The sequence below is a fragment of the Diadema setosum genome, chromosome 18 (assembly GCF_964275005.1).
Source record: "Diadema setosum chromosome 18, eeDiaSeto1, whole genome shotgun sequence".
Lineage (NCBI taxonomy): Eukaryota > Metazoa > Echinodermata > Echinoidea > Diadematoida > Diadematidae > Diadema > Diadema setosum.
This window is the reverse complement of record NC_092702.1, coordinates 11,024,260-11,039,770: the sequence shown is the minus strand read 5'-3', so window position 1 is coordinate 11,039,770 and position 15,511 is coordinate 11,024,260. Positions and strand designations below refer to the sequence as shown.

General features: G+C 37.7%; 1 protein-coding gene across 1 annotated transcript in view; it reads right to left on the bottom strand.

Moving 5' to 3' along the window:
• Positions 1 to 15,511, bottom strand: part of LOC140241534 (cilia- and flagella-associated protein 206-like) — a 145,924-nt gene that overhangs the window by 51,335 nt on the left and 79,078 nt on the right. The gene's annotated exons all lie outside the window — the stretch shown is intronic.

Sequence of the window (15,511 nt, the reverse complement as noted above, 5' to 3'; positions counted from 1 at the left end):
GTGTCTGAATGTACCAGAAACTCTTGTAAGGTGTATCCCTTATTACCTCCGCCAAGGGAGGAGGTTATGTTTTCGTTACCGTTGGTGTGTTTGTTTGTTTGTCTGTGTGCAAAAAAACTCAAAAAGTAGTTAACAGATTTGGATGAAACAAGTAATAAATTATTAAATGTTGGTAGTGATCCGATAATTTTTTGGGAATTTATGAAGGATTTTTGATATTTTGACAGGTAGGGTCAATGAACTTGGGAGTTCAAGCTGTGCATTTTTTAGGTTCTCAAACGCGCACTAAACTGCGTGCTCTAGTTTCTGCTAGGGCGAGGCGTGCCGCGCAGCTAAGGGTTTATGACGTAACAAAGGCTTCTACATTGGGAAATCGGGTGATTTTTCAGCATGTATACATATGGGTGGAAATCACTGATCTCTATGGAAGAGCCCAAAGAACTTTTCCCCAGTGGTGGAGAGGAGAAAAATCTCTTTGGGAAGAGCAAGATCATCGGTGGAAAGTAGCTGCTTAGTGGAGGTATGCGCTCTCAGAGTGCTTTTCTAGTTTAACCTGTGATCTTTACAAAACAGACAAAAAACCTGCCCTAATAGCTGATCATGTTACTGACATGAAGTCATGTCTGTGATCTTCAACTGTAAGCAAAAACCAACAAGAACAAATCAGGTTTGTTTTCCTGAGTTGCTCAATTTGTCTGTCTGGCTGTCTTTCTTTCACTCACTCACTCCCTCATATTTCTGGCTATGCATAGCCTTTACTGACCCTACAAGTGGATGACATGCAAGTTATAATAACCAGAAATTTCCATGTGCATGAAATTGTTGTAAAGGTTTGCCGAGGTAAAATACGAGCGAGAGTTTTTTTGTTTACACAATGCATTGAGTGCCAGTGGCATTTCGTTAAAGTTTGCCCATTAGTAACTGAACCGCCTGAAACCGCCCGCCAATTTACTCCCTATAACACCCAGAATGGCCCTTCCACTTTTAAATAGTTTTATTCTTTACCATTTTTATTTTCATATAGAAAATCTAATTACCCAATTTGAAAGACGTCAAAGGCAACAAAGCCTGTCAGAATTACATCTGTGACACAATATCATACAATGAATATAATTATGTAATTTGAAAGAGGTAAAAGGTTAACAAAGCATGTCAGAATTATTTCAGTGACACACGAGTCTCTTGGTAAAGTCCTAACCCTTTGAGGACGAGTCCCAAGTATACTCGGGCAAGCGTCTATGTGAAATGCGAGTTGTAGCAAAATTGAAATGTCCTCAACGGGTTAATAGGCTTCAAATAACACAACTCATAATAAACAAAAACTAGAAATGTCGCTATGGCCACTGGTATGCCTCTGCCATAATGCATGGTTCTCCTAAAAGGTCTATAGTACAATGTCATGACAATATGTGACGACAGTTTCACATAATTGGCAAAAATTTAATATGACAGGTTTATCACAAATGTGTTGAATGTTCGCTTTAATTTCAGTATTGAATAGTAAAATTTTAGCATTTTAACCTGACATTTGACCCTTGACCTTTGACCCTATGACCCTAAAATTCCCAAGAAAATCACTGTCAGGTAAAACATGCATAAATATGTACAGTTTCACGATGATACCTTGTGTCAATTCAGAGATCTGGAGGAAGTGAAATTTAGAACTGTCACTTGACCTTTGACATTTGGCAAAATTTGGCAAAAGAGAATCTCTATCGGGATACATGTACAGCTGCATATATCAAGTTTCAAGAAAAATCCTGTTGGCATTGCATAAATATGAGGGAACTGAAATAGTGAAATTTTGAGGAGTTGACCTCATATCCAAATGCTAAATGATCTGGTTATCGGGAAGCGTACGGTGTAGACGTCGACTTTCATGACGTCGCTCAAAATAACTTGCTCTTCATCATGAGCGAACGCGGCGTACACTGCCTGGGCAAGCACAGACTGAAGTTAGCTATCTAATATTATGCGACAAATCTTTCAAGTATTTGGGAGCAAAAAAAATCAGTGGTCACATGATCTATGGCAAGTTTTATGAATTTGGGTGAGATACAGTTCCTAGATCACATAAACTTACCACAATAATTGCACATTGAGTTTGAGCTCCTGTGTGCGTCCCCGTTGGCACAGTATGGGACGGCTAACTTCTGTTCTAGATTGTGCAGGCAGTGTTCGCTACGATCTCTTATGAAGAGTGAGCTTGTTTTGAGTGACGACTTGAAAGTTGACATCAATATTGATGTACTTCCCGATAACCGATTTGGTTCAAATTTAAGTGAGTACTTGGAAATAAGCTATGAAGTATATCCTGTAATTTTGGTGCAATTTGCTTTGCTGGAATTTGAGATATCTACATGGATAGGACAGTACATTAACACCACTTACTACCTACACAGGCCTAGAGCTAGATTTAGTTTGCTGGAAGTGGTCCTCACAAATTCTACATTGAATAAGTCGTAGCAGTACGAATATTTCAGTGTTCCGATTCAGATGTTCAGTTTGGACGTGTCAGGGTTTCGCAGGTTTTTTCCGCGAATATGGAATAGCTAACAAAAGATGGAGAAAAGATTTCCCTAGATAGATTCCAGTTTTCTTGACAATTCCTATAAATAGTACTCGGCACATACTTCAGAAGCACAGCCTACATTACAGGTATCTTGACGGTGCTATGCTACAATTACACACGCATGAGTGCTGTACAGAGTGTACAAATGTATTGGTTGTACACACAAGTGTGACATGTAGGCCTATGTGTTGTCTGCTACTCGGTACGAATTAACGCACATGAATGCGAGCGCTTGTAATCAGTATATCCATGAGTTGTGCATCTCTCACATTGCGACATTTAGGCTTGTCAGCTCATTAGCATAAATCGCACCAATAAAGGCTCATTTTCAATTTGAAATTGCAGACTAAACTGTGATGAAATTCCGTTTTTATTTGCACAGCTAGGTCTTTTTGGAATTAGAACAACATATTATCTAAAAATAAAATGCCAGAACAGTCTTCTTTTAAGCAACTGGTGATGACGTTGTATGATCTGTGTGTTGCGAACTGATTTCTAACTCGGGTGATCAGATGATCTTCAAATGTTTGATCTGTGCAGATTTCACCTTTGGGTGACAATACAGTACTCTCCGCATAATCGGGTAGGCTCGGGCAGAGCATTTCTTACCCGATTAAGCGGAGTACCCAATTAACAGAAGAACATGTCTTATTTCATTCACAATTGACGTATCCATGCATTGTACACTGCACCAAACACCTACACTGTATGCTTAATTAACAAGCGTGTTTGCACGGCACATTATACATACCTTACACTGGCTCAGTCACAAGCAGTAAGTTACTACAACACTCTTTTTATGGACATATTTTTATTACAATTATGTAGCTGAAGACATATTATGTGTTCAGAAAACTTTGTTGTTTAACTATAGACTCCTCGCTAACACGCAGGTGTTTTCCGAATCGAACACGTCTCTTTGCGTGCACTAGCCACGTAGAACGTCGGGTTACTTTTCGAGAAGTGACTGGGGAAAAGCAAAATTATGGAGCTGGCGAATGGCCTGATTTTCGTTGCAAACTTCTCGTATTGTGAGTGTTGTTGCGGAGCAAGGGAGGTGCGCAAGTGTGCTCAACTCCTGTCTGTTTATGCAGTTGTGAGTGCCAGCTACAGGTGTAATGTTCGTTTACGTGTGGCAAATGGGTACTGGTACATGTGTTTACATGTTTAATCACTTCCCAAATGATCTGTCTTCTTTGCAAATTAAGCAGAAATTGAGATTAACTATGGAAAATTTGACATTCATGATTTCTTAAAGTGTTATATCTACGATACAATGTGGGTAGAAATTAGGTAAGAAGAAAATTATTTACCCATTTATGCGGAGAGGCAACCCGATTATCAGGTAATTTTAATGTGCATTGGAACTGATTTTGACATTACTACCCAATTAAACGGAGTACCCGTTTAAGGCGCGACGGACATCCAGTTGCTGGTAATCCAGAATGCGTCCGGCATGCAGGCATTCTCTACTTCATTCCCGCACCCACGCATTCTACCTGCACTGAGAATGCCCTATTGTTACTCCCCTCAGCCTTGTGAATAGAGGCATTCCGTCGTATTCCGAGAATGGGGATTATAAAATCCTCTATTCAAGGCGTCCGGAATGCGTCCGAGAATGCAGACGCGTTACTGAAACCATTCATTCACGAAGAATAATAGCGGCTTCGTGCACCTCTACCATTGTCTTTGACCTTCAAAAGAACGACACGCCGCCCTGTCGCGTTGTGAGAAAGAAAAGTTGCGCCATACATACACGTTGTATTTCAGTTTCAGTGTGAAAAAAAAAAAAATGAGTAAAAGTGTCTCTGGAAACGGATTTCTAACACAGAGATTTTGTTTTTGTTCGATTCTTCTGTTCGTTGGTTAGTTTGTTTTTTACGACATAATACTCATCGCCTAAAGTTGCGTTTCGTACCGCAGTTCGATAAATTTGTATTTTTTCTTGCCAGATTGAGACTCCACCCCTGTTGCTAGGAGGTACCTACCAGGTATACCGTCAGGGCTCGACACTAGCGGTGGCCCAGGGCCACCAAAAAACGCACGTCGGGCACCAAAATTTCAGATGTGAAGATTTTGGTGAACCGATCGGCCACCAAGAAAAGTCGGATGTTTGCCTTTACTTTTAGAACTGAACAGCGGTAACAATCGACTCCGTAAGATGCTTAAATGAATGTCGGATATTTGTTTTTAGTTTTGGGAAATGAATAATGGTAATATTCGACTTTGAATGATACTAAAATAAATGTTGGATGTTTGCTTATACTTTTGGAAATGAATACATTGAGATTCAGCTCTGTACGGTGCTACAATTTATGTAAGATATTTGATTTTGCGTTCGGAAATGAATAAGGATAACATTCGGCTCTGGTAGATGCTGAAATAAATGTCGCACGTTTGCTTTGACGTTCTGAAATGACTAATAAAAAATATTCAACTCCGTACGATGATAAAATAAATGCCGGATGTTTGCTTTTACGTTCGAAAGTAAATAGCAATAACAGTCAGCTCCGGAAGATGCTAAAATAAATGTCGAATGATCCCTTTGACGTTCGGAAATGAATAACAATAATATTCAACTCCGTACGACGATGAAATAAATGTCTGATGTTTGCTTTTACGTTCGAAAGTAAATAGCAATAACAGTCAGCTCCGGAAGATGCTAAAATAAATGTCGAATGATCCCTTTGACGTTCGGAAATGAATAACAATAATATTCAACTCCGTACGACGATGAAATAAATGTCTGATGTTTGCTTTTATGTTTGAATCTAAATAGCAATAACATTTACCTCCCAAAGATGCTAAAATAAATGTCGGATATTTGTTTTTAGTTTTGGGAAATGAATAATGGTAATATTCGACTTTGTATGATACTAAAATAAATGTCAGGTGTTTTCTTATACTTCTGGAAATGAATAACGGCATAGATTCAGCTCCGTACGGTGCTAAGATTAATGTCGAGTATTTGATTTTGCGTTCGGAAATGAATAAGGATAACATTCGGCTCTGGTAGATGCTGAAATAAATGTCGCACGTTTGCTTTGACGTTCTGAAATGAATAATATAAAATATTCAACTCCGTACGATGATAAAATAAATGCCGGATGTTTGCTTTTACGTTCGAAAGTAAATAGCAATAACAGTCAGCTCCGGAAGATGCTAAAATAAATGTCGAATGATCCCTTTGACGTTCGGAAATGAATAACAATAATATTCAACTCCGTACGACGATGAAATAAATGTCTGATGTTTGCTTTTATGTTCGAATCTAAACAGCAATAACATTTACCTCTGAAAGATGCTAAAATAATGTCGGATATTTGTTTTTAATTTTGGGAAATGAATAACGGTAATATTTGACTTTGTATGATACTAAAATAAATGTCGGGTGTTTTCTTATACTTTTTGAAATGAATAACGGCAAGATTCAGCTCCGTACGGTGCTAAAATTAATGTCGAGTATTTGATTTTGCGTTCGGAAATGAATAAGGATAACATTTGGCTCTGGTAGATGCTGAAATAAATGCCGCATTTTTGCTTTGACGTTCGGAAATGAATAATAAAAAATATTCAACTCCGTACGATAAATAAATATCGCATGTTTGCTTTGACGTTCTGAAATGAATAATATTAATATTCAACTCCGTACGATGATAAAATAAATGCCTGATGTTTGCTTTTACGTTCGAAAGTAAATAGCAATAACAGTCAGCTCCGGAAGATGCTAAAATAAATGTCGAATGATCCCTTTGACGTTCGGAAATGAATAACAATAATATTCAACTCCGTACGACGATGAAATAAATGTCTGATGTTTGCTTTTATGTTTGAATCTAAATAGCAATAACATTTACCTCCCAAAGATGCTAAAATAAATGTCGGATATTTGTTTTTAGTTTTGGGAAATGAATAACGGTAATATTTGACTTTGAATGATACTAAAATAAATGTCGGGTGTTTTCTTATACATTTGGAAATGAATAACGGTAAGATTCACCTCCGTACGGTGCTAAGATTAATGTCGAGTATTTGATTTTGCGTTGGGAAATGAATAAAGATAACATTCGGCTGTAGAAGATGCTGAAATAAATATCGCATGTTTGCTTTGACGTTCTGAAATGAATAATATTAATATTCAACTCCGTACGATGATAAAATAAATGCCGGATGTTTGCTTTTACGTTCGAAAGTAAATAGCACGAGATATGAAACTCGTCACACTGAAGACGAGTTAGGTGATACGATGGGGGTCATCAGATGTCGGTCATCCGTGATCGACAAAGAAAAGAATGTAATATAGCACCTTGAAGTTATAATGAGATACTTAGTTGAACTTTTTTGGGCCTACATTATTCAGATCACATTAATCGTGTCATTAATTCCTAATCAATGACACCCCTACTATAGGCATATCATAATTTCTCATCTAAAATCAATGGCCTATAGGACTCATGCACCATTACTTGTATCGTACATAAACTTTGTTCTTTAAGCTTTGAGTGAAACGCGTCATAACATAATTCTGTAATTCCATCAGCAGTGATTGACATAATAAAGAAGAGAGATATATCACCGTATTGAACGCTTAGAACCTAACGGGGGGGGGGGGGGGGGGGGTATTATAGCATGATATTCGGTTCTTTTCTGCCCAGATGCCAACAACACCCATCACCCACGGCCACGCATAGAGAAACAGCCATGGCGAAAATAAAACTTTGCTTTCTCATAGGCAGAATGACACAGAACCCCGTCAAACACACTTCACTTTTATGTCGATGAAAGTTATTATTCATCCAGTCGATGATTAATCAGCGAAACGTTGCCAAAAACGTAAGTTAAATTCCAGTTCTTCGATTCATAATTCGTCTCAAAAACACTTCACTTTTATTGGCAGGGATGGACATGAAAAAATTCATTACTAATACTAAACAGCGTATGCATTCCATTCATGTGGCGCGAGATACCTCTATAGCAACATAAAGCCTGTCTTCAACTCCGTTGATCGAACAATGACAACCTGAAATTTCAAAGAGATGAGCGAGACGCTATATACACCTGGCCTAGAGTTAATCTATTCAGTTCTCATTCCTACTTCAAGTTGGGTTATGTTATTGTAATCATTCCCATCTGCAGTATAACAAAACCAAAGTGAGGGAAAAGGGGAGAGAAAAACGAAAGGTGGCGGAAGTAAAACTGCATGCACAACTGCAATCCATATCATTGCGTGTGACAAGTGAAGCAAATGTATTAGTTGTTATAGCAGTGTTTTATGAGCATAAACAGGCAAATAGACAGACAATGTCAAATATAAAAACCATCAATTTAATGTCAGAGAAGATGGTAAACAAGATGCATTGAAACTGTAACTAAATCGCTGCTCGGTCACGGAACGTCCAACTTTATATTCAACCAAAATACATGTTAGGGGAAAGAAACAAATTTAGATATAACATTCTTACATTAAAAACAAGAAAAAGAAAATGTCCACGTCAGGATTAAAAAAAAAAACGCCGCACGAACATGCATTATATTCTAGATGGGAATACGGTCTTGATGCAAAGGTCCAATGATTGTCTCATTACTTTAAAAGCAATCTATGGTTCCCTTACCATCACCAGTACCACACCACAATGACGTCTCTAAAATCAATGGTATCACATTTATCATTGCATCGTGCATTAACTCCCTTTTCCTAAACTACCAATGGAACGTGTCATATTATATTGTGTATTTCGATCAGTAGTGATTGACTTTAAAGAAGAAAGATAATGCAAAAAATTGAACGCTTACCACATTGCTTATAGGGCTATTCCAGTTTGGTACTGATCTGTTCTATTCTCCCAGATGCCAACAACATAATATCCCCTATGGCTAAACTAGTGAAACAGCCATGACGAAAATAAACGACAGAGAACCCCGTCATAATCACTACACTTGGAAAGGTGTTGCCCGAAATTCCTCATTATGAAGCAATATCAAGTCACTTCCTTCCCCGCCTGTCTTTAACTCCGTTATTTGGTCAAACAATAACAACCTGGAATTCCAAAGAGATAAGCGAGACGCCATGCACGTGGACTAGAGTTAATTAATTCAGTTCCCATTCCTGTTAGTTATGTAAACGTACACGTTCCTAAATATCCTGCTACAGTATAACAAGAACAAATGAAGAGAAAAGGAAAGAGAAAACGAATGGTGGCAAGCGGGGTACTGTTTCAAGGGGCAATTTACAACATAACGTGTGACAAAATTAAAGAAGCAAACCCAACCTCCAAACTCCAATACAAAACAAGGGAAATAGAGTAGCTGTGTTCATGACATCAGAGTGAAGCTGAACTGCAGAAAAAAAAAGAAAAAAGAAATAAAAGGAAAAAGTCCTGCGGGACTCGATTAACTTCTCTCCTTCCGGACGGGCATTATAAACACGCAGCGTGCTAAGCGATTCTGCCTCACGGAAGATCCGAAGATCTTCTGCGAAACTTAAATCTATCTATGTATGCTATACACAACACAAATTTACACTGATATTCAGTTTTTTGGCGATATACGTCAAGTGACTGATAGCGCTATTCAACTTCCCACGAGTGGCCGCGTAGATTCGATCAATATACAGTTGCAAAGATAAATCGAGAATCGTTTCAACCAGATTCCATTCTCATTTTCAGTGATCGACAACGAAAATAATGTTAAGTAGCGACTTGAAGTAATATTGAGAAATATTCGTGAAGTCCAATTCTTTATACAGTCCTACATAATTCAGATGAAATTGTTTCTGTCATGCAACCAATTGAAAATTTCGTGTGGTGTCGGCGTGTCCAAGTAAGTTGATTGGAAAGGATATGTGAATGAGTATTTACCAATAGGTCTTTAATGTAAAAGAAAATCAAACATGGCCATGCGGTCTTTTCAGAGTCATCTTCACTTTAACATTTGTAATTTCAAGTCCAAGTTGACAGTCAAAGCAATGTGGTCTCCAACACAAAACAAAGGGATATTGTATGTGTGTGTGTGTGTGTGTACGTTTACATGAAAACGTGATTTCTACATGGACGAAGGTGAATACTCCATAAAAGAAAAAAAGCAAAAGATGTAAGCATTTTGTTTCGTGCTCTTATGGGGTTCGAACCCGTACGTATGCAACCTCCGTCTCTTGTGACGTCGCCTTTATCCTTCGGCCATGTACGTCTTGACGAGAAAATATGAGGAACGTAAGCTTATATGTGAAAGATGATTCAGGAATCGTTTGGTCCACATTCCATTCTCATTTTCAGTTTTTAGCTGCAAAATTATCAACCTGATGAGGAGATTTGAAAAACATAAAATGCATGATTACTGCAGCTTATTGTCTGAGCTACCACATACTTAAGTTTCAGAGGAAATGGAGCAAAATCAGCTGAAATAAAGGTGCTTGAACGTTGTCAAGTCAATGCATGGTTTAAAAAAAAAAATCACCTCCCATAGACATAACACATCAACTTGTCTGATTTTGAGTCTTTACCTTTAATCATAATTTGAAGTATGATGGTAATTCTTCTCGAACTAAGAGTGTGGAACGGAAGCTTCTACGTGAAAGATGAATCACGATGATCACCCGTGACCGACACATCTTTAAAGGGATCAGTTATCAGAAGTGGAAGCCCTCGTGCCAAGATATTGTCTCAGCAATTCCAAAGCAATGATACCCTTACATTTAGGTATACCATAATTTCCCTCTGAAATCACTGGTATTATTCATGTACAATTGCTTGCCTTGTCCATAAACTTTGCTTTACAAACTTTCAGTGAAAGGTGTCATAACATAATTCTGTAACTCCATTAGCAGTGATTGACTACATAAATAAAGATATATCAAATTGAACGCTTAGCGCGTATAACTAAGGGGGATTTTAGCCTGATGCTGTGTTATTCACTGCTCAGATACCAACAACACTCATCACCTACGGTTACGTATAGAGAAATAGCCATGACGAAAATAAGGTTTTCCTTTTCTTTGGCAGATAGACACACAACCCCTTTGAACACACTATAATTGACATGGAGGGACATGAAAAAGTTCATTACTACTACTAAACAGTGATGCCTTCTACTCATGTGGCACAAGATACCTCTATAGCAACATAAAACCTGTCTACAATTCCGTTATTGGGTCAAACAATAACAACCTGGAATTTCAAAGAGACGAGCGAGACGCCATACACCTGGCCTAGAGTTAATTTATTCAGTTGCCATTCCTGCTCCAGTTGAGTTATGTAAATTATTTGCCGACCTGTCTTGTGCAGTGTATAACAGGAACAAACGTAGAGAAAAGGAAAGAGAAAACGAAAGGTGGCAAGCGGGGCACTGTGTACCAAGGGCAATTTACAACATTACGTATGATAAATGAAGCAAATCCAACCTCCAGCCTCCGACAAAAAAAAAAGGAACTTGAGTGACTGTGTGTCGTGGGGTAATGACATCGGAATGAAGCTGAACTGCCAAAAGAAAAACAAAGAAAGAGAGAGAAAAAAAATAATAGCGTCCTGCGGGTCCCGAACATCTCGTCCTAAGGTAGTGCATAATGACCATGCAGCGCGCTAAGCGACTATAAAGCCACACGGCTGTCCCGAAGATTGGATGTGAAATTCATATCTTTATATCATTTACAACATGAAAAAGTTCATTACTACTACTAAAGAGTGATGCCTTCCATTCATGTGGCACAAGATACCTCTATAGCAACATAAAACCTGTATACAACTCCGATATTGGGTCAAACAATAACAACCTGGAATTTCAAAGAGATGAGCGAGACGCCATACACCTGGACTAGAGCTAATCATATCAGCTCCCATTCCTGCCAGTTATCTAAGCGTACATGTTCCTACCTATCCTGTTACAATATAACAAGAACCAATGAAGAGAAAAGGAACGAGCAAACGAAAGGTGGCAAGCGGGACACTGTAACAAGGGGTAATTTACAACATTAAGTGTGACAAAATTAATGAAGCAAACCCAATCTCCAAATCTCCAATACAAAACAAGGGAAATAGAGCAGCCGTGTTCACGGGTTACGTATACTTGATAAAATAATACGATAAATGACATCGGAGTAAAGCTGAACTGCCGAAAAAAAAAAGAAAGAAAGAAAGAGAAAACTCCTGCGGGAGTCGAACTTCTCGCCGTCCGGGTATGGAGTTATTAACACCCAGCGCGCTAAGCGATTACGCCACACGGCTATCCCGAAGATCCCATGAGAAACTTAAATATATGATAATACTATCGTGACACTGCTGATTGAGATGGCGCTATTCAACTTCCCACAAGTGGCCGCGTGGATTCGACCAATATACAGTTGCAAAGAACAATCGGGAATCGTTCCGTACAGATTGCGTTCTCATTTTCAGTCTTTAACTACAAAATTGTCGACCTGATGAGGAGATTTGAAAATATAAAATGCATGATGACTGCAGCTTATTGTCTGAGCTACAACATACTTAAGTTTCAGAGGAAATGAAGCAAAATCAGCTGAGGTAAAGGTGCTTAAACGTTGTCAAGTCAATGCATGGTTCTAAAAAAAATCACCTCCCATAGACATAACACGTAAACCTGTCCAATTTTGAGTCTTTACCTATAATCACAATTTCTAGTATGATGACGTCATCATATTTCAAAACCATCACATGGACTTGAGAGGCAAATGTTCAAAGTACAACATATCTGAATTTGGGATAATATTGAGCTTAAACAACAGAGATACGAGCAAATGAATGTCAGAAACAGTACCTCAAAAAAATCAATTCCACTTTTTTTATTTGAAATGACGATATGGTGACGTCATCGCGTTTTCCTGGCAATATTGATACTTGGAATGTTATTTACAATTCATATACTTTTGTAATATGCAATAGAAATATAGGGTCGACGGACGATTTAAAGAGCCATGGCGAAATAAACAAAGACATGTTTTTTCACTATATTTGCAGAAAGACGCGCAGGCGGAATTTCAACTTTGACGCCAGTGCATTCCTTTGTTATAGGTCGAAATCGATCGGAAATCAATGGATATTGTTACTCAAAGTATCAGGAATTCAAATCAGTCAAAAAAAATGCTTTTTCATGTTGCTTACGGGCTCTGCGCGCGAAATTGCGCGGACGGACGCGCACGCGAGAAAATGTTTGAAACGCTTAAAATTGTCTGAAACTTCGAGATTTCCCATTGGGAAGTCGTTTTGAGCCTTTTAAAATTTTGACGCGCGCTTACGCGCGCGTAATGATGACCTGTGTAACTTGCGTTAAAAATTAAGATAGAACGTGACCTGAACTTCATGTCCACCGAAAATGATACAGAAATGACATCTAGTTATGAAGTTATGATCGATCATGCGACAAGGTCCGAAAATCACAAAATGGCGCCTAGATGACGTCATAGATATGTTACTGTCATGAAAACCTTATTGTGGCTAGATTTTGTCATGAGACATGTTGACTGAAAATGTCATGTTATTTCGTAATGTCATTCTTGAGATATTGACGACACAAAATTGTCCAGAAAGAAAGAAGAATAAAAAAAAATAAAGAGAGATTTTGACAATCACAATAGGTGATACGCTGATAGCGTATCACCTAAATAACAGTCAGCTCCGGAAGATGCTAAAATAAATGTCGAATGATCCCTTTGACGTTCGGAAATGAATAACAATAATATTCAACTCCTTACGACGATGAAATAAATGTCTGATGTTTGCTTTTATTTTCGAATCTAAACAGCAATAACATTCACCTCCGAAAGATGCTAAAATAATGTCGGATATTTGTTTTTAATTTTGGGAAATGAATAATGGTAATATTCGACTTTGTATGATACTAAAATAAATGTCAGGTGTTTTCTTATACTTCTGGAAATGAATAACGGCATAGATTCAGCTCCGTACGGTGCTAAGATTAATGTCGAGTATTTGATTTTGCGTTCGGAAATGAATAAGGATAACATTCGGCTCTGGTAGATGCTGAAATAAATGTCGCACGTTTGCTTTGACGTTCTGAAATGAATAATATAAAATATTCAACTCCGTACGATGATAAAATAAATGCCGGATGTTTGCTTTTACGTTCGAAAGTAAATAGCAATAACAGTCAGCTCCGGAAGATGCTAAAATAAATGTCGAATGATCCCTTTGACGTTCGGAAATGAATAACAATAATATTCAACTCCGTACGACGATGAAATAAATGTCTGATGTTTGCTTTTATGTTCGAATCTAAACAGCAATAACATTTACCTCTGAAAGATGCTAAAATAATGTCGGATATTTGTTTTTAATTTTGGGAAATGAATAACGGTAATATTTGACTTTGTATGATACTAAAATAAATGTCGGGTGTTTTCTTATACTTTTTGAAATGAATAACGGCAAGATTCAGCTCCGTACGGTGCTAAAATTAATGTCGAGTATTTGATTTTGCGTTCGGAAATGAATAAGGATAACATTTGGCTCTGGTAGATGCTGAAATAAATGCTGCATTTTTGCTTTGACGTTCGGAAATGAATAATAAAAAATATTCAACTCCGTACGATGATAAAATAAATGCCGGATGTTTGCTTTTACGTTCGAAAGTAAATAGCAATAACAGTCAGCTCCGGAAGATGCTAAAATAAATGTCGAATGATCCCTTTGACGTTCGGAAATGAATAACAATAATATTCAACTCCGTACGACGATGAAATAAATGTCTGATGTTTGCTTTTATGTTCGAATCTAAACAGCAATAACATTTACCTCCGAAAGATGCTAAAATAAATGTCGGATATTTGTTTTTAATTTTGGGAAATGAATAACGGCAAGATTCAATTTTGTATGATACTAACATAAATGTCGGGTGTTTTCTTATACTTTTGGAAATGAATAACGGTAAGATTCACCTCCGTAAGACGCTAAAATGAATGTCGAGCATTTGATTTTGCGTTGGGAAATGAATAAAGATAACATTCGGTTGTGGAAGATGCTGAAATAAATATCGCACGTTTGCTTTGACGTTCGGAAATGAATAATAATAATATTCAACTCCGTACGATGATAGAATAAATGTCTGATGTTTGCTTTTATGTTCGAATCTAAACAGCAATAACATTTACCTCTGAAAGATGCTAAAACAAGGAAAAGTAGAAATTACGCGGTGCGTAATATATGTCCCCGCCGGAAGTAGCATTTAGTAGCAAAATGTACAATATAGGTAAAAAGATGAAGGTCAAAGGTCAAAGAAGTCAAAGGTCAAAATTCTATGTAGAAGTTTTGAAGCCCTCACCTAGTGCCATCACATAAAGCAAAAGGAATCGAAATCGGGTTAGAAATGGCGAAGGAGTAGCATTTTGAAGCCAATGTACAATATAGGTAAAAAAAAATCAAGGTCAAAGGTCAAAGAAGTCAAAGGTCAAAATTCTGTGTAGAAGTTTTGAAGCCCTCACATAGTGCCATCACATAAAGCAAACGGAATCGAAATCGGGTTAGAAATGGCGAAGGAGTAGCATTTGGTAGGAAAATGTACAATACAGGTCAAAAATCAAGGTCAAAGGTCAAAGAAGTCAAAGGTCAAAATTCTGTGTAGAAGTTTTGAAGCCCTCACCTAGTGCCATCACTTAAAGCAAACGGAATTGTAATCGGGTTACAAATGGCGAAGGAGTAGCATTTTGTAGGCAATGTACAATATAGGTCAAAAATCAAGGTCAAAGGTCAAAGAAGTCAAAGGTCAAAATTCTGCGTAGAAGTTTTGAAGCCCTCACCTAGTGCCATCATATAAAGCAAACGGAATCAAAATCGGGTTAGAAATGGCGAAGGAGTAGCATTTTGAAGCAAAATGTACAATATAGGTCAAAGGTCAAGGTCAAAGGTCACAACTGAAATTTTGTATAGAAGTTTCAAAGCTCCCATGTAGTGCTATCATATAAAGCAAACAGAATCAAAA